The 25,997-nt window shown below is 41.3% G+C and overlaps 1 protein-coding gene across 3 annotated transcripts in view; it reads right to left on the bottom strand.

Moving 5' to 3' along the window:
• LYPD6B (LY6/PLAUR domain containing 6B) overlaps nt 1-22,868 on the bottom strand; it is a 208,135-nt gene extending 185,267 nt beyond the window's left edge. Inside the window, exon 1 of one of the 3 annotated variants that reach the window (XM_077153780.1) lies at nt 22,764-22,868. The gene's annotated coding sequence lies outside the window, so the exon portion shown is untranslated. Of the gene's footprint in view, nt 1-4,235; nt 4,361-22,763 lie in introns of those variants that run through there. The other 2 variants (XM_077153785.1, XM_077153781.1) reach the window with 2 other exon arrangements.
• Nucleotides 22,869-25,997: the final 3,129 nt, after the last annotated feature.

The raw sequence follows: 25,997 nt of genomic DNA, 5'->3' as shown, positions 1-25,997 counted from the left end.
TTCCCTATTTAAAATTACAAACCCCCTCCTCCACCCCTTCAGCACTCTCCTTTTCCTGTGTTATTTTTCTTCATAGCACTTACCACACTGACCTGTTGTTTTACTTATGTATTTGTTTATTGTCCCCTTAACAAGAAGAACATGGCTTCGAATACTGGAAGGATAAAACAAATTTTGAGGGGGAAGAGGATGTTACAAAGCCAAAACAAACAAACAAAAACCACCCTTTTCCTTCTTCCCACCACAGCCCCAGCTGCTTCTCACCAATATTCAAGATCTAGATTATAAGACCTCCTCCCTGAAGCTTTCTCACATGTCTCTCAGCTTTCCTGGTCTCCCCTTTTCCCAGACTCCCACATCTATGTCATGTAAAACCTGCACCAACCAATAGTACCTCCCTCGGGTTACTGGGAAGATTAAATGAGTTAATCCATGCTTCAAAAAGCACTTAAGACTTATGCTTGGCCCTTATTAAATACCGACTACATTTTAACCATTATTATTATTTTGTATATGTACTTTGTATCATATATACAGATTAAAGTCTTATTTCTACAGCTAGATTATAAGCAAACTGAGGGCAAAGATCTTATCCTATATTTTGTAACCCTCCCACAATACTTAACACAAGTTTTCAATAATTATTTGCCAAGAGATTGAAACAAGGGATTTCAACTTTTAAAGATTCATTTTAAAACCCTTAAAGCCTCTATTTAAAGAATGATTCCAATCCCTTTCCCCCTTCAAGACTGACCTGGTGTGCAAATACAGCAAATCCCTGAAAATGGTATTTATAATAGGAACTTCGCTCTGACATGAATAGCAAAGCCAAAATACTATATAAAAGATCAAACAAATATTGACTCAAAGAATTTTCCCCAAGGCAACTGTTATTGTCTTATCGTGAATAGAATGTTTGCACAGTTAATTAAGCATTGCTATGGACTCAGTAATAGCCAGGGCAGACCCTGCCAGGCTGAGTTTTACATTCCCACCATCTTATCAGATATTTACAAAGCCACATGCAAATCCCTCTCCTCATATCCCCTCACCTATCAGTCCTGCTAATACCATGTGTAAGATTAAATGATTAGTAAGTCATGCACCTTTCATCCATGGACAAAAGATAGTAGAATCTCAGTGCCAAGGATTCCATTTACCTATCCCATGGCAAATATTGATCTGACTTTACCTTCCCAGAAATCAATCAGGCAGCATCTGTTACTACCTGCTGACTTCTTGGAAATGTATGAAATAGTAGAACTCTGGGTGCGGGGGAGGGAAGGAAAGATAAAAAAAGAGAGAGAGAGAGAGGCATTTACTGATTTCATGGAACATGCTTCTATATACTAAATACTAATAAGAGTTGACTTTCTATAGTTAGTCCTGCCAGAACAGAGGAGCCTCAAAATTCACCCCCAAATTACACACTGTTCTAGCAGTGAGGAGGCTACTTTATAGCTTATACTTGGTTGTCTAAATGGTGGAGGTCAGCTACCAGAGAAAGAAGCCACAACCTTCCCTCCTTCCCTTAGCCATTATTCCTCAGGTGGTTACAATGTTTCAGGCACTATTCTAAGCACTGGGAGTACAACAATGAATTAAACATAGAAATATCCATGCCCCAAGGTGATTGTAGTCTAGTAAAAAAGACAGATATAAACAAAAGAAAGGTATAAAAATTATACCATGTTAGATATCAATAAGTATTAAGGAGCAAAAACATAGGGAAGCAGGACATGAACTGTGAAAAGCCAGAGGGGCAGAATCAAGGACATCCTCAGCCAGAAGCTGACATTTGAGTCTGATAAGGAGTGAGGGAGCCAGGCTTGCAGTCAAGGGGAAAGAGCATCCCAGGTAGAGGAAACATACATGCAAAGGTCCTGTGGTAGATAACAAGCAAACTCACCGCCCTCCCCCTATGTGGGACATGACCCCCAGGGGTGCGGACCTTCCTGGCAACATGGGACAGAAATCCTAGAACAAGCTGAGACTCAGCATCAAGGGATTGAGAAAAACCCTAGAATGAGCTGAGTTTTAGCATCAAGGGATTGAGAAAACTTTCTCGACCAAAAGGGGGAGGAGCGAAATGAGACAAAATAAAGTGTCAATGGCTGAGAGGTTCCAAACAGAGTCAAGAGGTTATCCTGGAAGTTACTCTTACACATTAAATAGATATCACCTTGTTAGTCAAAATGTAGTGGAGAGGCTGGAGGGAACTGCCTGAAAATGTAGAACTGTGTTCCAGTAGCCATGTTTCTTGAAGATGATTGTATAATGATATAGCTTTCACAATGTGACTGTATGATTGTGAAACCTTGTGTCTGATGCCCCTTTTATCTACCTTATCAATAGACGAGTAAAACATATAGAATAAAAATATATAATGGGGGAACAAATGCTAAAATGAATTTAGATTGAAATGCTAGTGATCAATGAAAGGGAAGGGTAAGGTGTATGGTATATATGAATTTTTTTCTGTTGTCCTTTTATTTCTTTTTCTGAATTAATGCAAATGTTCTAAGAAATGATCATGATGATGAATATGCAACTATGTGATGATATTGTGAATTACTGATTATATATGTAGAATGGAATGATCATATGTTAAGAATGTTTGTGCTTCTTTGTTGTCATTTTTTTTATAATGTAAAAATTAATTTAAAAAATTAAAAAAAAAAAAAGGTCCTGTAGTAGAACATGGCTGGTGGGTTTGGGGAACATTCAGGAGGTCACTGTAGCTGGAGTTGAGAGCTCAAAGGTAGGTGATGTGCTGAGGCAGAGGTGAGACTCCAGACCACACAGAGCCTTGCTTCCAAGACACGTGCATTTTTATCAATCATGGAAAAGCTAACCATTTACCAAATTTTTATTTACTCCAAATTCTCTGGTAATGCTAAGAGTCTACATATCCATATTTCAAGAGAACAAATCCTCACCTCCAAAAGAAGTTATGCAAGAAGCCAACACACTTACCTGGAAAAAATTCCTAAGCTTCTATTAATAAAAATAAAAACTGCTTGTGGCTTTGTGTGTAAACTCCTCTCCTACTGGGATGAGGAGTTCCATCCAAGAACAGTGCCCAACACCATGGGCAACTAGATGCTCAATAATGCTATAAAAAGATGCATGCTGGCCAAAAAAGTATACAGAGTAACAGGAGACTGGAGTGTTAAAATTTACCACAGGAACTTTTTTCAAATGTTGCAACGCTTCAAAGACTAATACAGTCTTTGGCAAATTTAAATGCCAAGCTGGCTCATGCAACACCCAGGCACATCCTTCCTGCCTAACCAGCTTCTCAACACGAACAAGATGCTATTGAGCAAGATCAGGGTTTGGGGTGGGACCTTAAGACAAGTTATTTTCCAATTCCATTCCATGCTGACTGACCCAGTTTGATACATCATCTAAACATTTTTTCCAAATTAACATTCAAAACACATTATAAACAACTCTATTATAGCAATTCCGTTGTTCTTAAATTCACATAATCTGTGTCACCCAGACAAGCATGGGCTACATGGGCTACAGACAAGCATGGGCTACAGAGCTATGAACAAAGCAGCTATCGTTATTAAAGACTGAGTTGTCACAATCTTCCCTCATCCCGCTCTCCCTAGGCAACCCCCACCCCATGGACCACAAAATGGACAAATTCTTATTGCTGGCACACTGCCTTGGCTCACCTTGGTTGGAAGCAATCAGAGACTAACAGAAGTCAGAGAGGCTAAAGTGATCTATATAGTAAAGCACTGTGGTGGGAGAAGGGGCTGAAACTTCAGAAAAAGTTCTTTAAAATTATCAGCAAAATAGGGAGAAGGAAAATGCACCTTTAAAATGCTACTAATACGTACACTAATAAGCATATTCAAAGTATGCTTGAGGAAAAAATTGCTCCTTACTTTTCACTTTTCTATTCCCTAAAAATTTTAATGTGCATGTATTAATTTATAATGAAAAGCAACTTTTAAAAAGGTGCTTAAATTAAAATATCAAAAGACAAAAATGTTACATTTCTAATGTAAAAGATATGATCAGGAGAAAGCATTTACTACGGATTCTGACCTAGCTACCTTTCACAGTTAAAGAATTGAGTTAATAACCAGCACCTCTAAAAACTTAAGCATGCATCAGAAACACCTGGAGAGTTCATTAAACCAAAGGTGATGGGACCTGGAATCTGTATTTCTAACAAGGGTTCAGGTCACACCAACCTGCTAGACCTCACTTACAGTGGCCATGGTGGGTGCAGTGGGGGAGTGAGTAGAGTCCAGTTTGCAATTCTTAGAGGAAGCATGCCAAGCAAATCCTAGATGGGCAAAAGAGAAAGTGAACTCAAAATTCCATCTTCTTTCAATGTTCTCAAGAGGAACACAGATTCATTCCTCTCTAGAAATCTGTGGTGATTAAATATTTAGTCATGTAGGGACATGACTAAGGGGTGAGGAGTGGGGGTCATTGAAATAAAGATAATTGTGATTCTGGGACCGAATCTGCTTGCCATAGCATCTGATGGAAGCAGCTCTTGCCTCCAACTTGGCAGACTGCCTCTGTACACCCTAGAATTCTCCAAAAACATACCAAATCTCTTGGCAGTAGTTTTCAAACATCACACTATTTCCTACAAAAGGCAGTCTACGAATTCAGGATCTATCACTCATAAGGAGGCAAAAGCACACACACTGAGTGAGTGGACAGAGCAGTTATCAGATGACTGACTATGAACACTGGAATGGAGGCAAGGAGGGTGAACTAGTGCACAGGCCCCAACAGCTCCTGCCTTTTTCCTCACAACTTCACGCTCTCCAGTTACATCAAGTGTCCATCAGAACCTTATGACAAAAACCAGACTCAGAAGCCCATAAACTCTCAGGAGGAGTCCACAGTGCCTAAGAAATTACTCAGGTCTGCACCCACTATCCTCTACCACCCAAGCCCATCAAAGCACTAGATGGTGACCTTGGTATTTCCTTTTACCTTGGGGAAGAAGGTTCCTGGCTGAGAGGACTCCATGTTCTATTCAGTAAGAACCTCAGAAAGAAACTAACTTAATTAACTCTTCAGAAGAGCACAAGAGAATTCCCACCAGCCTCCCAGTCCCTAAATATCACATTTGCCATTTTTCCCCAGTGTTGTCACTTCCTGCCTGCAGTGAACTAATTACACACAGTGGGAATTCTGGAGCTGCCGGTTTTAATGTTTACCTGCTGTTAATTTGTTGTGTGACCTCAAAGATATTTCTCCAGTGCCTTTATTTCCTCTGCTATAAAAGCAAGATAAGGGGATGGCAAGCTTGACAAAGTGCCCTAGTATAATGGTATAGTCATAGCTATCCTAGAGATGCTTACAGGGTGGGTAATTAATGTGTCTCTTTCACTAAGGCCTTTAAAGATAAGTGATGACATGAAAAGCATGGGATCCCAAACGATATTTCCTCTTTAGCTAAGACGGGTTCTAGTAGCAAATGCTACCTATAAAATTGTTGATAAAAGCAGTATTAAGTGTTTCTTTGTAAATCACTCCATTTCATTCAACGGGATATGTTTTTCCATAACTGTAACTCTAATGATACACCATGGCTTCATAAGAAGAGATACAAGAAAAAATTATCACTGTAAATTAGATTTCCATAACCTTAACATTCAGCATTGAGGACTTAGTTAAGTAAATACAGCTATACTTCTAGGCCAGTGGAATACATTGCAACTATGAAATCCATGTTTTAGAAGAATAGTTAGTGACATTGGAAAATGTTCACTTTGTGCAATTACAAGAGAAGAGCTGGTTGCAAAACATTCTGTACAGTATAATCTGATTTTAAATCTAAATCTATGTCGGCATAGAAAACATTCAATACCTGGTAGTTTTTATTTTGTTTTACATCTATCTACTAGAGTTCCACCCTTGTCTTATATATCTGAGTAAACTATATATTAAGGTTATAACATACTAATCATTTATGTGTCACACATTTAATGCACAGTTTCTCAGCCTGTTTCTTCACTTGTATAAATTTTAAAATATTTAAGTCTGTTCATCTTTTCCTCACTGTTTACTTCTCTTGCTTTAGTCATGAAAATTTTCATGTATGCACAGATCTAATAAATTCGATATTTTCTGCCAATTTTTCTATAATTTGGTTTGCAATATTTAACTCTCTAGAATTTATTTTTGGGGATATGGCATGTTTTTTGGGTGCCAAATTGATTATCTCCAAACCATATGTTAAATATTCTACTAAATAATTCAGCCTTGCTGCCATATTTTGAAAACTTTTGCATATTTGCATATATATTTATACGCAATTGGAAAATTACTTCAATTCAGTTTCTGAATACAAAATACAACAACCTCAAAGCAAAAATCCAAATGTACCTAACAGTTTCTTAAGAAATGTCAGTAAGAGATGGAACAAATCAAATCATAATCAAACCATCCCAACTACACTGGGGCATCAGTCAGTTAAGTAATAATTCCTATTTAACATCAGTTCTGTCTATTCAGTAGAAGGCTTTCAGAAGGTAATTGTAGGGTATGTAAGTATATAGTAGCTGAGTCACAAACTACTTATTTGAATTCTCTGCTTATTTTGGGGGGAGGGGCTGCTTCTTGGGTGGCAATGTTATTTTAACAATGAAACAAATGGAAATAAGATCCCTTGACCTTAAAAAAAGTGAAAGGAAAGAAGTAGAAGAATTCACTGCTTAATTTGGTCAAGATTTATAACCATCATTTTCACTCGATTGATTTTTCCTCCAGATATATTAGAAATCTGCCGCACAATATGTACCATATAAATTTGCACTTGTTTTTACGTTTCTAATATCAGCATTTTGTCATACCCATTAAGATACAAGATCATGGAAAGAAAAAGTCTGTGTTTATTGGATAATGAAGTGGGAAAGGAGGATTCAGTTGTGATCCTTGCAACTACCTCTTTGCTGAGTGGATACTCAGGAAAGGCTGCTGATGTACTATTTCAGTCTTTTAACCATAAATTGCAAAAGAAAAAAAACTAACAAACATATATCACTGAAAGCTTTCATCTGAATTCATCTCCCCTACTGAGTAATATGGACAGATTTTGCCATCAATTTGCACCCTGAAGCACCCTGAGTCTTGATGATCTTTCTTTTCATTTGCATAACTCCGATTCATCATTATTCAGCCCTATATTCGACTCAACAAAATAGCATTGCACCATTTGAATTTCAACATGTCTATTCTTGAAGTGACTATTTTGGATTGTGCCATTCAGAAACAACAACTTTAAGAAAAAAAAAAATCGAATTCTTCTAAGGTGTCTGCTTGGCAGGTTGTAGAATCTAAGCTTTTCTGGGTTTGTTTTCCTTTTGTTTTTAATGTAGTGAGGAAAGAGAGGTTTCTCCAGGGCAAGGCAGTTGAGGGAGTCCTCAACCTTGGAATCCCTGCTTCTAATCTCCTTCCCCCAATAAATGGACTAGAGCAGGTACTATCATCATCATCATCATCAATGCTGCAATTTAATGAGCTTCTAATATATGCAAACACACAGGTAAAAAAAAAAGTGTTTTACATATTATGCCAAGTGTTTTGTTATGAAGAAATTCTGGAACATTTCCTCCCCATCTCTGAAAACCTGTTCAACATCATAGTATACTTAACTATTAAACATAATTTTAAAGATATTGCTAAGTTTTTAAATCTACTAAATGACTAGCATTTTAAGACATTTGATATTTAATTTCATAATATATTTATATTCTCATACAGAAAATAAAAAAGCACAATCTATAAGAATGTCTTCCCTGTCCCTACTTCTCTCTGTACTGTGGGAGAAGAATGGATCCGTTTGTCCCGCAGCAGGAGTGGGCCAGGGAAGAAGGAGATTATTTTACACATCTGCAAAGGAATAGTACTGGACTCCTCCCACCACAGTCCCCATCCTATTCCCAAATCTGGAGGAGTCTGAGAGAACCAAGAGCCAGAGTTACATAGTAACAAATACTAACCAGGCTTCCTCTCCCTCACTTTCCGCTGTCCCAGCACTCACCAGGGAGTGTGGGCTGGAGATCCCTGCTTGCCTCACAGAAGGCTCCCTGGCAGTGGCACACAAATGCCAAGGTGTCCAGAAAAAACTGCAGTTCCCTCAACTGAACAGGGAGAAGGGCATCTAAAAACACATATAAACAAACAAGTATTTTATAATTGAACTGAAACATTAAGTCGACTCGTAGAAGTTCATGTCTGCTACAAATCATGCTCAAGAATGCCACTGTGGCAGCTCAGCCTAAGGGAAAGTCTACAGAACTTTCCCTGCAGAAACAGCTCTGCTTGTCTTCAGTTTTTTCAATAAAGCTTCCAGGTTGATATTACTTTCCCCATTTCATTGCACAGAGCCTAGATTCAAGCCCAGGTGAGCCCACTTCCCCTTTGAACGTGCAGTTTTCCCCAAAACTGCTCTTTCAGGGGAAAGAGTACATTTGCAAGGCCCAAATGCCAGTGCAGGGACAGCTGCAGGGAAGTCACCAACTGGAGCCAGGCCCGATTCTAGGCTTGTCCAAGGCCAGAAGTGACTTGGCCCCTCAATAGACTCTGCTTCAGGAGACACAAAATGCAGCCTGGTATCTCACACTGGGGGGTCCTTCATCCCTCCTGTGTCCATGTCCTTTGCCAAGGGTTTTTGCAACTCTTCCCACTGGAGAGTAGCAGTCCAATTCCATGCCCCTTGATTCTAGGTATGGTCATATGACTTTCGCTGGTCAATGGAAGCCCAGGGTTTCAGAAGCCTTGTGCATTTCTACATGCCCCCTTGCAGCTCTCCCATTGCTTTGAGACGAGCTACCCCAGAATAATGACTCTCCTTAGCTTCCATCCAAGGGGAGGCAACAAGAGTCCAAACCTCAAACCTAGCCAGATCAGAAGCTTAAAACACAGCTGCTCAGCCAGGCCCAGCCTAGATCAGCCAGCTTCCAACCAACCCACAGTTGCAGCAGCAATAATAAATAATTATTGTTTAAGCCACTGTGTTTTTGAGAGATTTTTTTAAAGTGCAATTTTGTTGAGATATATTGTATATTCACATATCATATAATCATCAGGAGATGCTCTCCTGAGCTCATAGACTTGCAAAGAAAGGTTGTACAATCAGATCACCATATAGCTGTGCATTCTGTCACCACAATCTATTTTTTAACATTTTCATTAACGCCCCAGAATAAAAAGTAAAAATAAAAGTAAAAAGAACACTCCAAACTTCCCATATCTTCCCTCCCCCCATTATTTGTTTATTTTTTGTCTTTTTTTTTTTTCTTATAGAGTGACTTTTTATGTAGTGTTTTGATGCAGAAAGAATGCTCATGGAAAATATGAAATAGTCCCTTCTCCCATCCTCCCAAAAAACTAACTATTAATAAATCCTTACTGCACACCCCAGGTTATAGAGCTCTAGGTGAATTTATTTAGATATTCTTTATAACAACCAAGAAAAAAATGTGATTTTTATCCCTAGTTTAAGGAGGAGACAGCAGACACATTAAGTAAGCAGCCCACAGCTGGAAGGAGGTAAAGCCAGGATTCAAACCCCATTCACCTGGGTCCTAATGTCTATGCTAAACTGCCGTGCAAACCTCCTAGCCCACCCCACTTACAATTTTGCAGTGGGCTTTCATGAGTTCAGGGTAAAAGCCAAACGGACAGCACATGGGTACAGTGTGTGGTCTGGTCTCTGCCTAGCCAGTCCAGGTCCCTGCTCCTGCCACCTCAGCCCACCCACCCTCACATCTGGTCAGCCATGCTGAGCCGCCTGCACCTGACCAAACTCGCCTGCTCTCTCTGCCTGCAATGCCTGCCCCCTCCTTTGCAGGCCACCTCTAGGTCATCATCTTGGACGCAGGCCCGGGAGCACCTCCTCCAGGAGCTGCTTCCCGTCCTCTTCAGGAGGCGTCCCCCAGCCCTGGACCTACTCTTAAAGGGCACTGACCACTCTGGGCTGTTACTGTCTGTTGAGCTCCCTCCTGAGCCTGCCTAGGTCTTACTCATCTTTGTGAGCCCAGTGGTTAGTAGGGTGGGAATGCAATAAAAGCTTGCTAAATGAAAAAGCAAGTGAAAGTAACAATGACATGATGGATCCATTGATACAGAGACAAGAGATTTAAATTTTCATTTTTAAATAACCAAGCCTTCATTTTTGATAATTGTCACTTAATCTGTTCAGCACCTCTGGTCTCCAATTATATTTTCTTCAATTAAAATAGCTCTTTCATGAAAGCTTCCTCTGCCAAACCTTTCCTTGCAGGTCTATGAGCTCACGAGAGCATCTTGGGACAAATAACAAAAGGCACATATTTGCCTGAAACAGCAGGGGAAATTCAAGGCCTACTCCCTAAACACTCACACCTGGCAACACAAAAAAGCATGTTCTAAAGAATTGTCATTATTGCAGGGTGCTGAAAATAGATGATATCTAATACTTTAAAATGTCACATTATGTGTGAGACCAAAGCAAAAAAATGTTTATTTGTTACAAAATTTAGATTTTGACTAGAGCATTTCCTAATATAATTAATGTAGATAGTTTGATTGAATGTCATAAGTACTTGGAATCTCAGGTAGCACATGAGTCTTTGTTGGTTTGTCCAGAGTGATGCCCCGATAAATGCCAGAATGATTTGATCAGTGACTGGAAAAGTATTTGCAAGCCCCCTTCGGGGAATGGTGAGAGTGGGGAGAAATTCAACCTCCCCAAGTTGAATTCTTGATATTCTCACAAGCAGTGTGGACAACCAAAGCTATAGGCTGAGCCCCCAGTCTTGGGGTTTGTTCACATGAAACTTAAACTCACAAAAGATAGGTCAAGTCTACTTAAAATTTAGGCCTAAGAGTCACCCCCAAGAGAGCCTCTTTTGTTGCTCAGATGTGGCCTCTCTCGAGCCAATATGATGAGCAGTCTCACCACCCTCCCCCTCTCTGCGTGGGACATGACCTCCAGGGGTGTGGACCTTCTTGGCAACATGGGACAGAGATCCTGGAATGAGCTGAGACTCAGCATCAAAGGACTGAGAAAAACCCTAGAATGAGCTGAGAATTAACATCAAGAGACTGAGAGAACCTTCTCGACCAAAAGGGGGAAGAGTAAAATGAGGCAAAGTGTCAATGGCTGAGAGAATCCAGAGTCGAGAGGTTATCCTGGAGGTTATTCTTATGCATTAAGTAGATATCACCTTGTTGTTCAAGATGTAGTGGAGAGGCTGGAGGGAATTGCCTGAAAATGTAGTGCTGTGTTCCAGTAGCCATGTTTCCTGATGATGATTTGATATAGCTTTCACAATGAGACTCTGTGAATGTGAAAACCTTATGTCTGATGCTCTTTTTAGCTACTATATCAACAGAAGAGTAGAACATATGGAATAAAAATAAATAACAGGGGGAACAGATGTTAAAATAAATTCAGTTTGAAATAGTGGTAGGTGAAGGCGAGGGGTAAGGGGTATGGTACGTATAGTTTTTTTTTTTCTTTCTCTCTATTATTTTATTTCTTTCTCTGTTGTCTTTTTATTTATTTTTCTAAATTGATGCAAATGTACTAAGAAATGATGAATATGCAACTATGTGATGATATTAAGAATTACTGATTGTATATGTAGAATGGAATGATTTCTAAATGTTTTGTTAGTTAATTTTTTTAATTAATAAAAAAAGATTATATTTTAGTTAAAAAAAAAAAAAAAGCATGTTCTATGATCCCAAAAGGGAAGGAGAAAAGTCTGTGGCAGAGGAAGACCCCTTATTAAAGAATGAAAGGAAAAGATTTCCAGGACAGGGGATAGTTAGGTGAAGACGTGACATGGAGTAAAAAAAAGGCTTTTTTAACAAGAGCCAGTACATGTCTCCTGAGAGAGACCCAGCTCTCAGAATCCCAGCCTGGAGCGGCAGGTGGTCATGACTGCCTCAACCTTAGAGACGTGCATTAAAGGTTCAGGGCTCAGGGACCAGAAGTCCTAGAGAAGAGGGAACCAGGGCCACGTGATAGGATACGGCTGGCCTCAAAACACAGATTTCCCGGGCCACTTAGAACAGCCAATTCCCAGTCTTGGAGCAAAAGGGCAACTATATCCAATAAGAATGAAATGAGCTGTTCCTTGAGTCAGAGGCTGAAATCCTATAAACATAGAACTCTTTTCCCCTGACAGCTCCACGCTCACGAGGAGTGTTGCTGGTGCTGAACTGTCCCTCCTAGCATGACCTGGGAAAGACTGGGAGAGCTCCGGACTAACGGGTGTTCTTTGCAGCCTTTGACATTCAGCTCAGACTAGATATCAGAGTTATAGACAACTGGAATGTAAAAACCAAAAGGGATCTTTGAGATCGGGCTGCCTAGTGGTTTCCAAACACTTTCTGGTGACCCCTTTGTTCAAACAAAAGCTTGCAGAAGCATCACCATGGGACCTGAGATTGAAGCTGCTCCCACTGGGGGGTAGAGGCCAGGAGCCCCAGCAGCTGGTACACAGACAGCCTCTAAGATGGCTTGATGGAGGCTTAGGAATGAGGCTTGGACAATCACATATTTAATTCAACCCACATTTTGAAGATGTGAACACCACAGTCTAAGGTGACAGGTAGCCAAAAATTCTAGAACAGAAATCAGGTCCTCACTGCCAGTCTAAACGCTAGTTTCCTCTGAACAGTGCCACCTTTTTTGAGGAACAGCTCTCCATACGCCTCCCTCTCTCCCTCGCCATTAGTAAGTTCCAGGGTCCCTCTAGGGCTTCCATTGAGCAAAGAGTAACTCAGTGACAATTTTACAGCCCCATTCATCACACATCATAGAAGCCCTGCTGTAATCACACCCTGGCCCCCGGCCCCCATCCCGTCTCCCCACTTCAACTGAGACCCAAGTGATCAAGTCCTCAGAGGTTTTGCAATGGCCTGGAACTTTCTCAAGATCCTTTTCTCCATCCCCTTTCCCCTTCCATTGCCTTTCTTATAGTACCAAATCACTGAGTCAAATAACTGCCTGCAATGCTGTAATTCTTCAATTCGCTGGGTTAATCCCTACACAGCATTTGTGTTTGGTTTTAAAACGCTGCCTGCTCCACTTTTTAATTTCATTTTAGAAGCCTGGAAGGAGAAAAGCCAACATTTAATCGTAGGGAACTGGAGGCAACTTTACAAACCGCTTACAAGGCACAAATAGAGTAGTTATTTTTCTATTTCCCTTTTGATTGAACTGGCTGCTGGATTATTTGCAGTAAACAATGTGAACCAGAAAGCATTTCTGCATCCTTATCTCATCCTCTCACATAATCAAAAGAAAAAATGCACTGCAATAAAAAAATAGAAAACTAGAACTTCATATTTGCTTAAAAGTGAATTAAACTTGAAAGGTTTGTAGGGACAATTCATTCTCTTTTTGTAGCATAAGACCATAAAGGTCTGCCTTCCATTTTGCCAGTAGAATGTTGGAAAATAACCTGATGTTATTTTAACAGTAATAATAAATAATAAAGCTAGAATAAAGGGTTTCTTTTTAAATAGCAAAGCAAAATGGAAACGTAGCACACAATTCCGAATTGGCGTATAAAAAAGAAATCTATGTAAACTTTTTAAAGGTATGTTTCCACCTAATTGCTTTTATTAATATTAGTTTCATTCTTTTCTGGAAAGGTGACTTTACAGTAAGCACAGAGGTATGACTTCATGTGCTTCTTACCTAGTTAATCCTCTGAATTGACAAGCTTGAAATGGAGGCACTCTCTTCTTTACAAAGAAAGTTTAACGTACAACTAAACAGAATAGAGAGCCTCCTTGAAGGTTTCTGGGTAACTCAGATTTGGAGTCAGATACTGTCCGCTTCCTTGTCAGTTCCACATCATAAGTATCTATTAGAAGGACAATACTGAGGAGTCTTCGCAGCCAAGGCAGAGGACACCTAGACAAGTCATATTGAAGATGAACACGGGGGCTGGTATTATATTACCCAAACCAGACACCACAAGTGGAGTCAGGAAGTGGGATGTACATTGCCTTCCTATGGAAAATTGTGTGTGTGCGTGTGTAAATAATAAAACCTTTCAGAGATTTGCTGGGGTGAGAGAATAGGAATTATTGAGTGAGGCAAGAGTTGCTCCACTGGAAAAGTGCCCAAGGCTCCAATTCTAAAGTTATTTGATTCAATGGGCTACAAAATGAATGTTCCAACAACAAACTGAGGCCCCCAAACCCTGAGGGTGAAGCCCACATCTATCACCTGTCCCCTTCTGACAGGCAAACTTTCATATGAGTGACTTGCCAGGAGACTGAACTTCCAGTTTCTATCTGCCTCCCAGACAGATTTCTCCACAAGTACCTTGAGGATACGGTCTGTATGAAATTCATCTTTGTAATCCCAGCATGGTACGTGAGGTGTATAGTAGACACTCAATAATGTGGAAAGGCAGCATGGAAAAACTAATGAAGATAACTTAAATTTTATTTTTAAATAGTAACTTTATATATTATAAAGTGGTAATCAAACAGCTTGATTCTAGATGTTACATGTACAGACTGTTGGATTAAAATACCTCTTTCCTGGGAGCTACTATGCCAGGCTTCCGAATGCCCAGGACAATTAGAAATTGTTACTGGCCAAGAGGAATCAGCCAGTACCTCCTGCTCCATCACCCAGATTCACAGAGTTAGAAGAACAAGAACCTAAAACTGGCCATAAAAAAATAGCAACAATAATACTGGCAACCTCCCTAAGATCAGGAACAAGAAAAGGAAGTCTGCTCCCTTCACTTCTATCCAATATTATACTGGATGGCAGCCTATGACAAACTCTGGGATCTGTCCTGTAACGATTTGTTGAAGAGTGCTTTGAAAACCATTGCTTTTTACTTCTTTGCTTTGTATATATGTTATACAAGAAAAAAGTTAAAATACATATAATATTTTATTATATATATATATAATACTGGAGTTCTAACCAAGGCAATTAGGCAAAAAGAAAAGAAAATGAAAAAGAAAAGAAAGAAAGGCCACACAAACTGGGGAGGAAAGAAGTAAAAGTTTTCTACTGAAAAGACATGATCTTATATATAAAATATCTTAGGGAACCCACTACAAATCTATTAGCACTAATACACAAGTTCAACAAGGTTGAAGGATACAAGATCAATTCCAAAAAACAACTGAATTTCTATATACTAGTGATGAACAATCCAGAAATGAATTAAAACAATTTCTTTTCAAATAGCATCAAAAAAGAATAAAATAAATTAGGAATAAATTTAACAAAAGACATTAAAGACTTGTACAAAAACATTATTGAAAGAAATTAAATACTTAAATAAACAGGAAAAATCATTCTGTGTTCATGCTTGGAAGACTTGATATGATTAAGATGGCAGTATTTCCCAAACTGATCTATAAATTCACCATAATCCTTATCAAAATTCCAGCTGGATTTTTTGCAGAAATGGACAAACTGATCCTAAAATTCTTAAGGAAATGCAAAGGACCCAGAATAGCCAAAACAATATTGAGAAAGAAAAACAAAGTTGGAGGACCCATATTTCCTTATCCAATCCTGGATAAGACTTTACAGAGCAGACAGAAAGCAAGAAAAAAAATAACACACTGCTAAGAGACAAAGCAATTAACAGAAACAGGCACAGATATGAGACAGATGTTGAAACAATCATACAGAGAATTTTAAATAAGTATGATTAATATGTAAAAGACTAATGAAAAGTGAAGACAACATGAAAGGTCAGACGGGTAATTTCAACAAAGAGTTAGAAACCTAAAGAAAGAAGCCAGTAAAAATGCTTGACTAACTTAGGCTAGCTAAGTTAGCTTAGGTTAGTTATTGATATAGGGATTTGGAGTTGAAAAACACTGAGCTGGTTGTTAACTTATTGGATAGAAAAGTAAAAATGTCAATACATTAGATAAGCTACAATAAAAGTTAAGGCGGTTATACCTTTTTAAAAATGCTTGAAAGGCAAAAGAGTTAACAGAGATGAAGAATGCTTCCATAGGCTCATGAGTAGACTTGACACAGCCAAGAAAAGAATCAATGAACTTGACAATAGGTTAATAGAAATTATCCGAATTAAACAAACAGAGAAAAAAAATATGGGTCAAGAGGAAGTCTCAAAAGAAATTTAAATATATATTAAACAAAATGACAAAATGAAAATACACATATTATAATGGCAAAATACAGCTAAAGGAGTGCTTAGAGGTAAATTCATAGCATTAAATGTTTATAGAAGAACAGAAATAAAGTCCTAGATCAGTAATATAAGCTTACCTCTTAAGAAAACAGAAAAATAAAATAAACCCAAAGCAAGCAGAAGGAAGGGAATAATGAAGATAAGAGCAGAAATCAATGAAACTGAACATAAAAATAAGAGACAAGATCAATGAAATCAAAATCTGAATCTTTGAAAAGAGCAATACAATTGATAAACTTCTAATCAGACTGAGCAAGAAAAAAGCTGAAGACACAAATTACCAACCTCAACAATGAAAGAAGGAATATCAGTGGCAAACCCACAGACATAAAGTAGATAATAGGGACTAATATAAGCAATTCTGTGCTGATAAATTTGACACATTCAGTGAAATCGAAGGACTAATTCCTGGAAAGACACAAACCACCAAAACTAGAAGAAATAAGTGTCCTAAATATTCCTATATCTATTAAAGAAGTTAAATTTAAAGAAAATTCTAGGTCCAGATGGTTTCACTAGTAATTCTTAAACATTGAAGAGAGAAATAATAGCACACCTAGAAGAAAAAGCATATGAGCCTATCAATAGACACAGAAAAAACATTTGGCAAATTTTGTGGCATCAAAACTTCAACATCCATTCATAATAAAAACTCTCAGTAAACTAGAATTATAAGAGAAATTTCTTAACCCGATAGGGCTTCTGAAAAAAAAATACACCTCAGCTAACATCATACTTAATAGTGGGAAATTGATTATCCCCCCCCCCCCAAAATAAGAAACAAGGCAAGGATGTCTTCTTTCACCACTCCTATGCCACACTGTACTGAAATTGCTAGCCAGTACAATAAAGCAAGGTAATGAAATAAAAGGTGTTCAGATTGGGAGGGAAGAAATAAAATCATCTCTACTCCCAGGTGGCATGAATGTCTACATAGAAAATTCCAAAGAATCTACTGGGGGAAAAAAAAAACAAAAAACTTCTAGAAGAACTAAATGACTTTAATAAGGTCACCAAATACATCAACATCTAAAAACAGTTATATTTCTATATACTAGTATACATTGTTCACTACAAAAATTAAAGTATAAACCTCACAAAACATTACAAGGTCTGTATCCTGAAAACTATGGAACACTGGTAGAATAAATCAAAGAAGATCTAAATAAATGGAGATACACACCTTACTCATGGATTGGAAGACTAAATATTATTAAGATACCAATTCTTCCCAAATTGAGCTACAGAATCAATACAATCTCAGTCAAAACCCTAGCAGGAATATTTCTTAGAAACTCCTGATTCTACAACTTATATGGAAAGGGAAAGGAATTAGAAGAGCCAAACACTTTTGAAAAAGAATAAAGGTAGAGGACTTAGACTGCCTGCTTTCAAAATTTATTAGAAAGACAGTGTGGTATTAGCAAAGATAGGCATATAGATCGATGGAACAGAATTGAAAGTCCAGAAATAAACCCTTACATTTACGGTCAAGCGATATTCTTTTCAAAGTTATATCTTTATACAATCATCTTCAATAATCTAGGCTACTGGAACAGAGCTCAGCAGTTTCAGGTACTTCCCTCTAGCCACTCCAATACATCATAAACTAAGAAGGGATGTCTACACGATGCATAAGAATAATCTACAGGGTAACCTCTCAACTCTGTTTGAAATCTCTCAGCCACTGAATCTTTATTTTGTCTCATTTCCCTCTTCCCCCTTTTAGTCAAGAAGGCTTCCCCAATGGTCTATTGGCTTTTGACAAAAGTGCCAAGACAATTCAGTGAGGAAAAGGATAGCCTTTATAACAAATGATGTTGGAATTAATGGACCTCTGCATGTCAAAAAGTAATTAAAATATTCTTAATCCATACTTCACACCTTATAAAAAAGTTAACTCAAAATGGAACAAACCAAAATGTAATACATAAAATAAAAAGCTTCTAGAAGAAAATATACACAATTTTTTAGATTTTTGGCTAGTCAAAGAATTCTTAGATAATCTAATAAAAGTTTTACCCATAAAAAAATGTTTATAACTTGGACTTTATCAAAATTTAAAACTCTTGCTCTGAGAAAGAAAATATTAAGGGATTAAAAGAGATAAGGCTCAGACTGGAAGAAAGTATTCGCAAATCATATTTCTGAAAAAGAACTTGTATCCAGATTATATAAAGGACCCCCAAAACTCAATAATAAGAAAAAAAACTATCCAATAAAAATAGGTCATCAGAGCTTCTTCTCGACAATTCTTACATGCTGTAAAATTTTATTTTACTTTGTATATTTTGTCCAGCCAGCCCAACTATAAGCTCTCACCAATTTCCATTTTAGCATTTATTTGGCCTGGAATTAGGCTTTTGATCTCTGTTAACTTTTGATGCACTTTATATTGAATTTTTTTTACATAAATAGTTTTCTTTGGAATCAGGAAATAAACCACTTTCCCTAGCAAATAAAATTTTCTTTGAACAACAAGAAAAAAGTCGTAAGTTTCTGTGGCATCAAAACTTATTTTCTCACCTTTGAAATGATGAATCTTAAGCATGATTTGTCACATTTTTAATCATTATACTTCCTCTGTCACTGCTACCAAAACTAAACAGTTCTGGAATAGGATGATGAAAGAAATGAGGCTTATTTTCCCGTTGCTCATATTTCTTCACTCACTTCTCAACACCTGGTTCCATGTTTTTGTAAGTCATTGAAATTCATGTTTAGGAACAATGTGAAGTAAAACAAACAAAGAAATCTTGCATGAAAGAAATACCATAAGATCGAGTTACAATACTTAACCCTCTCCTTCCAAGTCGGAGCGTTAGTCTTTTTTTGCTCGACACCATACCCTCCCATGCCACGTTCCTCTGCTAGAAACTATTTTGAAGACACTTCAAAATTTTCCCACACTACCCAGCTTCTTTCCAACTACTGCACTCTCTCAATCCATTTTATTTTCCTTTACAGTAGATCTCACCACCTGAGTATCAGACAAATATCACTGATGTCTCTTCCAAGTAGACTATAAGCTCCATGAGAGCAGGGACTTTGTCCCTCTTGTGCGTTCTTGCATCCCCAACATCTAGAACCGTGTCTGGCACATACCAGGTGCTCAAAAACTGTGTGTGGAATGAATGACTGCCGAGGCCTCTCTCTGTACTCCGTTTCTATGCATCCCTCCTGGGATCCTGGCCGGTCCACAGCAGTGCTGTTGATAGAAACAGAAATATCTGCTGCTCTCTGCTCCCTCCTTTCTCAGCTGTTTGCCGCTTTTTGTGCCAACTAGATACTGGAGAAAAAACAGTCATGATAGTACCACTCTGGTTGCCCAAATGAAATCCCAATGTCCAGAAATGTCCACCAGACCAAACAGAAATAAAAAGCAGTAGTTATCTCATACTTCAAATGAAAACAGGCAAACAGATTTAAAGGTTCCAATAGCGGAGGTTGGTTTCCTACTAAACATGACCCCCAGAGCAGTCACTCACTGGACTTACTGCAGGAGAACTGGGTTCTAGTCAAGAGTCTACCATTAACTGGATTTTCACCAAGTTTCAGCCTACTAGTTTGAAGACAGGTGAACAACACTGAAATAAAGACATGATTTAGAGTAAAAGTTCTTGAGAGGGGGCACAAGAGAGGTTGAAAGGGTAGATTGGAGCACACAGCAGAAATATCCATGAAGCTTTTCCAAACTACGCACAGCCCTTCTTTGAACCCCCATTTCACCCCGTGAGAATTAACACAACAGTGAGCCACTGCTGCTGTTATAATGGAAATATGTCATATCCTCCAGGGGTGTTGGGACAGAAAAAAAAAAAGGTTGACTGTTCCAGGATTTGAGTGTCAACTCTTTGAGGAGTGGGCCTAAGACTTACACTTCTCAGTGATGCCCATAGTACTTCCTAACACAAGTTATTCCAGTCTCTATCTGCTTCTCCAGCTTCTGCACCTCGTTTCCTCCCTCAGCTATACCCTATACTTTATTATGCTGAACTTCTCCCGACTTTCCACACATTTCATGCCTTTCATCACCTGTTACCACTGATGAAGGACACAGGTGACTGCCTACCCAACAGACCCACAGCCAGTCTCACCTCCTTCCTTACAAAAAATAGTCTGAGGGTGGGCCGCGGTGGCTCAGCGGGCAAAGTGCTTGCCTGCTATGCCGGAGGACCTCGGTTCGATTCCCGGCCCCAGCCCATGTAACAAAAACGGAAAAACAAAATACAATAAAGCAAGAAAATGTTTGGAAATGTTTCCCTTTCTTCCTTCCTTCCTTCCTTCTATCCTTCCTTCCTTCTCTCTGTCTTTCCTTTAAAAAAAAAAAAAAAAAATAGTCTGATTTTGTTCAGATACTGAGCATCAGTGTGCTCAGGGAAGGTGAGCCCCTCCCCCAGCCACAGAAGCGCGCTTGGCTAAAGCAATCATTGCCAGGTTCTTCTCCTCTGTCATGTGTGCATTCTGCCAGTGTCACCTGGCCAGTGATACAGAGAGCTTCTGGGAAGTTGTTCCCTTCATTATCTATTGAAAGAGAAGCAAGCCCTGTGCCCCTCCTTCTGCTTTGGGGGTTGTTTTGTGAACACATGATGAAACTCCAGTCACCCTGTGATGGGAAGGAAAGACCAATAAAATCTTCAAGAAGTCAACCATGGCCTATGACGAATTTAAATCATCTATCTCCAGACATCTTAAGTGAGACTGCAAAGTAGCCAAAACAATGTTACTTACAACAGAAAGCACCCTGATACCCTACCCCAGGGCCTGGAAAGTCCCTCCAACTTTTTCTCCTAGAGCAGCCTTACTCATCTCCAAGTTGAAGCTCCATGACTGCTTCTTTTGGGAAAACTTCACTAGCTCCCCAGCCAGTTAAGCACTCCCAGACATGCTGCTACTCACACATCTGCCTCTCCAACCAGACTGACTATGAGCTTCTCAAAAGCAAGCACTTCAGCATTCATTAAATGTTGAATGAATGAATAACAAAACAGTGGATGAAAAGATGGGGCACACAGAGATAAATACTCGACAAATGACAGGTAGAATATGGCCCCCAGGATACCTACACTCTACTAAAGAATTCCATGAGGTGTTGGAGAGGCAGAGACAGAGCAATGGACATGCCCTATTTTTTGTCTACTCAGACCTTTCATTGGGAATTTCCCCTCCCCAGTCCCCTGCAGTTTGGTGGAACTGTCAGAATGGCTGGCCTGGGTAATGTGATCACTGCTGTGGTGGAAACCCATTCAATAATGCTTGCTATAAGCAACAATGAGGAAAAAAGAGACGAGATAGATAGGAGCGAGGACAAGCAGTGGAGAAATCACATAAGCACCTGGATCTAGCTATGCCTAAAGCTAAACACCCTCAGCCATTTCATGTGAATTGATTGACCCAATCAATTCCTATGTCACATAAAGCAATTTTCAAGTGACCAAACCCAGCCCAAACAAAAGAATTTTGACAAACACAGTTGGTATAGATGAGAGCAGGCTGGTAATACATCTCCTATCTGCAGGGCTTGTGCGCTGGCACTTCTCAATCTGGCCTCTAGGATAGTGAAAGGAAGTAAACCAACCTGGAATAGGCATAGCCATGAGGTCAATGGTAAAAACAATTGCAGCCCCAGCACACACCACCACCTCCTCCCTCTAGGGGGGCAGCCTCAGGGTCCTGGATCTTCCTTCCATTCAGAAATTCGGGGTGATCTCTGGGAGGCATAGTGTGTTAAATTAGCACATAGGGAAAACATGGAAAGAACCATTATCAAGCAGTGTGCTATGTGCTTTAGGAACATCATATATCTAAAGGCTGTTGCCATAATCATAATGTCCATTTTATCTCTGAGAAAATGAAGGCTCAGAAAAGTAACTTGCTCAGGGTCACACAGCGTAACTGCGAGCGCTGTTTTTAAACACCATTCTAGACTTCTCCACCTTATCCCTCTCTGAACGCCAGGCCTTGGGAGGTGGACAGCACCCCTCCACTTCCATTCCCACCACGTCCCAGGGCGTGGAGGCCTCAGGTGGTATTAATCAATCCCCTAGAGTCACAGCACCCTCGCTAACCCGGCTTTTCAGAAGCCCCAGTTAGTAACCAACGTGCAGGTAGGTTATTCACTGCCAAAAGTAACCAGCCGGACGGAGCAAGCAGCGGGCACCGACGCGGGCCCAAGTGAAGCGCCGCAGAGGAAGGAGCCGGAGCTCACTTTCCGCCCCTCTGTCAGCCTTGAACCCCTACCTCAGCCCCGCGCTCTGCCGGGCGGTTGGGTCCCCAGCGCCTCTCCCCTCCGCGCTAGCGCCGCCCAGGTCACTGTCCCCGCGGCGCCCGAGCCACGCTGAGACCCCGCAGCCCCCCGCCAGCCCAGAGGTTGGCAGCTGCTCGCCTCAGAGCCTGGACTCGCACCCTCTGCAGCGCCGCGCCCCGCGGCCGCCTCGTTCCCCACGCGCGCCCCGCGAGGGCCCTGTGCGTGGCCCGCCGCAGCACTCGCCGTCCCGCAGGACCAGGGCGCGGGGTCAGCGCCTCGCCGGGGGCCCCCAGCCCGCCGCGCCAGCCACTCACCCGCGCCGCCCGCGCTCGCCGGGCCTCTCGGCGCGTTCGCCCAGTTCCCAGGCAGGCTTGGAACCGCACCCGCCGGGAGCCGGCGTTGGCTGCGGCCGCGGGGGGCGGGGCGCGGCTCCTCCCGGCCCGAGCCACCTGGGACGCCCGCGAGGGGGCCGGGCCGGACCAGGTGAGCCCCGCCCGCGGGGAGATCGCGGGGAACTTCCGCGGAGTGGAAGGAGGCCCGGGCGGCCGCAAGCTGGGGACACCTGGGACGATTGGTCCTTGGGACGCGGCGGGCAGACAGGCCGAGCCTGTCCACACCCAGTCTGGCCAGGTCAGAAATGGAACACAGAGACTGAGCCACACCCGACCCAACGCGGAGAGGGAAAGTCCAACCCCTTTCTTTATGGGATGTACAAGTGGAGAGTGGAGACCCTCAGGAGCGAAAGTGACTGGGCCAAGGTCATAGTGAATTCGTTCAAAGCTGGAAGAACTTTTCCTACCACTCCATCCTACCCCACCCAGAACACTCGCCTTGCATGACTCCACACCTCTTTTATTTTAAAATAATGGCCTTAAGCTATAAAATTATTTCAGATGGTGATGCCCTCTGTACCCCCAGGCTGGAAGCCCCAGGAAGGGCAGAAACCTTGCCTGTTCACAGCTGAATCACCAGAGCCCTGGAGAAGCCCAGCACAGAGCAGGTGCACAATTAATACCTGATGAGCAAACAAGGTGCTACCCAGGCCCTTGGTCTCTGGTCTCTTGAATCCAGCCTCATGCTGGTGCTCCCAGGCCAGCGGTGAGCTCCATCATCACTCCTGTCCACAGCTGGGAGCCCAGGGTCAGGCTGCCTGACCTCCAGGTTGCCTGTTCTCTCTAGTATTGCTTACCTCCCCACCAATTGCCAGTAAGGCAGCTGGCTTGTGTGCAGGAGGTCTGTCCTCACACCATAATTTTATAAGGGGCCAAGCAAAACTGTTACTTATGAAGATGTCAGAAGCAGGGGAATTCTGAAATGCTATGCTGTCCTGTCAGCCTTGCACTGTGGAAACAAAACCCAGGGTTTGGGCCACTGACCCAAGATCCCACAGCCCACAACAGAGCTGAGCCTGAGTCTCAGCCTGCATTTATAAAGAGAAGGGGATTGGCCTGGGGTCCTCAAGTTGCTAGTGGGGCCTGCAGCCTGAAAAGCCAGCTAGGGGCATAACTTCTACAGAGATGGGACTTGGATTTCTTCCTCCACGATTAGACCTCTAATCCTGTGGTTTTTCCAGAACTCTCAGAGGTCATTTATTGAGGCCCCTGACAGCTTCAAAAACAAAGATGTGCCAAAACAGGATACAGAGTGGAGTGTGTTTTTAAAGCTTTCCATTTAACCAATGGAACACACACACTCAGCAATTTGTAATGGTGCTGCTCACAGGATAATTTCAGAACTTGTTAAAGAAATCCATTTTGAGCACATTACAGAAAAAAACACACACCTTTAAAGTTGTGTGGGAAACATCTCTTCTTACAACCCAGTGTGTTTCCTTGACGGTGCATTAAACCTCAAAGCCAAACTTGGAAGCTCTCCATCAAGGTGACATCACGACCAAGTGACATTGGTCCCTGCTTCCCCATCCCCAGAGTCCCCAGCACTTCTCAAGGCCTGAGATCTCCTTTCATGGGTGGATTCTACACAGGATGGTGTTTAATATCTGGGGTTGCCTGTCTGGCCAGGCCACTCTGGGCAAGGCCAACCTGGAAGAGTTAGAGGCTGCCCCGCCCTATTCATCCTTCCCCTACCCCAGCTGCTACTCCCTCTGTGGCAGGTGGGAAGGCTGATGTCCCAGGGAGAGGTGTGGCGGGGCCTGCAGGTCGAGACAGCCACTGCCACTAGCAGGTAGGGCTGAGCACAGAAGCCCTGTCTGGGTGTCACCCACAGGAAGTGGGCCCAGTCTTTCTTACACGTTGGTCTCAGTCAGTGGAGCATCTGATCTGCGTGATTTAGGATCCTTCTACTATGTGTGTGATCTTCACTGGGGCAGCCCAGGAGATACCTCCCAGACAGACCTGAGAACCACTCAAGAAGGCACAAGTTCTGCCTTAGAGCCCACTGGTGTCTCTCTCTCTCTCTCTCCTGGGCTGGCTGAGTAGCCTTGGCCATGCACCTCAATTGTGGTTTTTTTTCCTATTTGGAAATCATGCAGGGATGCAATCAGTTGTGATCTCTGCTTGAAGTTCTGTGCTTATAAGGGGTATCTGAAATGTGAAAGTCTGATTCTGTGGGGAGGCGAAAGTAGAATAATGCATGGGAAGTGCTTGGGCACAGCCTCAGCGCAAAGCTCAGTCAATGCCATTCCTAAGTGGCTCAGGCCAGAGGTAGGGAGAGGGCCAGCTGAGGACTGAGCAGCCCCTGAACAAAGGAAGAGTAGTGAAAGATAAATTTTACAGAGAGAAAATAATCTAAAAAATCATTTCTGGGTCTCAGAGTATATTTACCCTCCTAACTTTTCCTACCTTTACATAGAACTCAATGTATACATTAACACTGTATTTTCTTTTCTGAGCATAGTTTTCAGTGAGACAATGTGTATGAAGCACCTAGGATAGTTTCTGGCACGTAGCAGCTGCTCAGATATAATATGGGGATGGTGTAGGGAAGTGGTCAGAAATATTAGTCAGGTGCCTCTTATCTATCCAAAATTCATTGGCTCTGGAACCCAGATGCTTGGGTTCAAATCCAGCCACCCCTTAAAGTGTGTTACTTTCTCTGCCTCAATTTCCACATCTATAAAATGAAAGTAATACTAGTGTACCATAGAAGAGCTGGGAGACATAAACAGAATACAACCTCTAGTGAGCAGCTTTTTGCCAGGCATGGTTGTAAATGCTTAAATTCTCTTTTCAGAGTTGGCTTTAGAGTAGGACATCCTAATCAAGTTCTACACTACATGAAACTGGATTTAATAGTCTGTATCTACATGCATTTTTCCTAAGAAGAGAGTGCATCCCCAGCTGCCCCTAGATTTGCAAAGAGGTTTGGGTCCCAAGAATGGTTAGGAATCTCTGCCTTACAGTCTGAGCTCTGGGATTTTGAAGATAGAAGATGTGTTAGAGATCACGTAAGCTGCCGTTCCCAAATCTCCTGGAGAAGGATCACCTGGGATGCCTGCAAAATGCACAGGTTACCCCTCCCTGAAAATTCTGATTCAGTGGAGCAGAGTGGTGTTTGCATACACACTCCAGGTGCTTCTCATCCACGGG

Source organism: Tamandua tetradactyla, chromosome 3 (genome assembly GCF_023851605.1).
Source record: "Tamandua tetradactyla isolate mTamTet1 chromosome 3, mTamTet1.pri, whole genome shotgun sequence".
Taxonomy (NCBI): Eukaryota; Metazoa; Chordata; class Mammalia; order Pilosa; family Myrmecophagidae; genus Tamandua; species Tamandua tetradactyla.
This window is presented reverse-complemented; position numbering and strand designations above follow the sequence as displayed.